General features: G+C 28.8%; 1 protein-coding gene across 1 annotated transcript in view; it reads right to left on the bottom strand.

Moving 5' to 3' along the window:
* Positions 1–1951, bottom strand: part of LOC106688684 (luciferin sulfotransferase) — a 63727-nt gene that overhangs the window by 5334 nt on the left and 56442 nt on the right. The window lies entirely within an intron of this gene.

Here is a 1951-nt window from a genome sequence, read left to right as displayed (position 1 = left end):
CTGGAACCAAATAACGTAAATAGCTCTATTAGGGCTGATATTTTAGTCAATTTACCCTACTTTAAATGATGTTCTGTTACGTTTTGGAGTATTGTATTGTTGAAACCTCAAAAAATGGCCATTTATGTTCAAAATGCACAGATAATAGTAAAAGATTGCATCCAGGTTTTCTACATTGTATATTGCAAAAAAAAATTAAATCATGATCATTTCGCACTATAATTTACATTTACTTTTAATTTTTTCCCTTCCTTGATTTTAATATATTAATATGCTTTCAAACTGCAAATTCCTGTCAATAATAATTATTAATGCGATGAATTATGGAATTAAATTAAAATGTTAAACATTCAAAAATCGTTAACATATAACTTATTGTAAAATCTGTTCACTGAGTTCCAATGATTTTCCATTCTTATTTTTAAAAAACTGTTTAGTACATCAGAAAACGTTCCATTCAAGATAATACGTGCGGAAAGCGGAAGAAAAAAATTACTAGTTACATGTAGGCTGTGTTTTCTTTGTTTCTTCCTGCGTTAAAATGGTACCACGAACTTCCTTCCAAGTGTATTGACACGAGAGGTTAATGTAACACAGATTATAAAAACAAAAAAAAAGAGATAAAGTTTCTTAAAGTGTTTTAAGACGTAAGAAATACTGCTATTAAAGTACGTTATTAGATCGTTAAGAAATCGATTGTAGTTAAGTGGCCTGACTCAATGGCGCTGAGAAGTGAAGAATTGATGAATGAGTCATCTTTCTTTATTGCTCGTTTAACGTCTTACAGTAATAAATATAAATCGTACAAACCAAACATTTTTTTTTCTTTCAATAAGCTCAAAAAAAACATTCATGGTAACAAAAAATATTTTTCAGTAATCAGTTTGAAGAAAGAAAGTTAGAAATACAAAGATAACATATGAATTAATCATGTACATATGGAGGTGTTAAGACTAGTTTGGACATCTTAGACGGAAAATTCTTGCAATGAACAATGAATTTTCTGTACCTTCTGAACACCCGCCATTTTATATGCTCCCTGACAATGGTTAGCAGACTCATCAATTTTGACTCTTAATTTTATATCTTTTGTTTGTATATATTTTAAGAGAGTTTTTTAATTTATTTTATTTATTTATTTTTTTAATTTAATTTAATTATTTTTTTTTTTTTTTTTAGTATGTATGAGATCATTCATCACTATTACCTATTGCCCACAACTGTGGCAGATTGTAATATCTATCAATAAATAAATCTATCAATCAAAAATTGTATATAGTTTTCCTTAAAGTGATAAAAATAGGAGTGAAATAACATATAAATAAGTGAAATGTTTTTTTCTTCTCTTAGATTTTTAGAATAAAATGACACCTTTAACACTCAAGAACGCTCAAACCTTCAATAAATTCCAGAATTATGTCCTTGGCCTAAGCTAAAACTAAGTTCTATGGCCTATCCAGGGGTGAAAAAGAATTATTTTCTAATGAGGAAGTACTAAGACTAATAGGCAATTTTGAATTCAATAAACAAAAATAAATAATATTTTGATAAATTAATATTACGTATTGGTAAAACCAGAGTGTTATAAGGCACTATAGGATCCGGGTTCGAATTTAGCTGTAGCAGATACTTTTTTTTGTTACACTGTAGTCGTGAGTCAACCCTGTGGGTTCTGAAGCCCTTCAGACACATAATATGAATACTCTTAATTGGAGAAAAATCTAGCGGATGAATCTTGAAGAAATAGCTTCCTTGTATAACCGTCGGTCTAAAACAGTGCTTTCTAACTCACTGAACCGATGACCCTTCATGGGTCATAACGGTTAACATTATTATTATTATTATTATTATTATTAAACAATCCCTAGGAAGAAAAGTGTCATAACCTACTTTATAGTAAGTTAAATTAACTTTATTTTGAGTCATAGCAGACATTTTTACGTCTAATACT

This window comes from Halyomorpha halys, unplaced genomic scaffold (assembly GCF_000696795.3).
Source record: "Halyomorpha halys isolate HHAL.00 unplaced genomic scaffold, Hhal_1.1 Scaffold1176.1, whole genome shotgun sequence".
In the NCBI taxonomy this organism is placed as follows: Eukaryota; Metazoa; Arthropoda; class Insecta; order Hemiptera; family Pentatomidae; genus Halyomorpha; species Halyomorpha halys.
The sequence above is the reverse complement of the archived record's forward strand: the minus strand, read 5'-3'. Positions and strand labels throughout refer to the sequence as shown.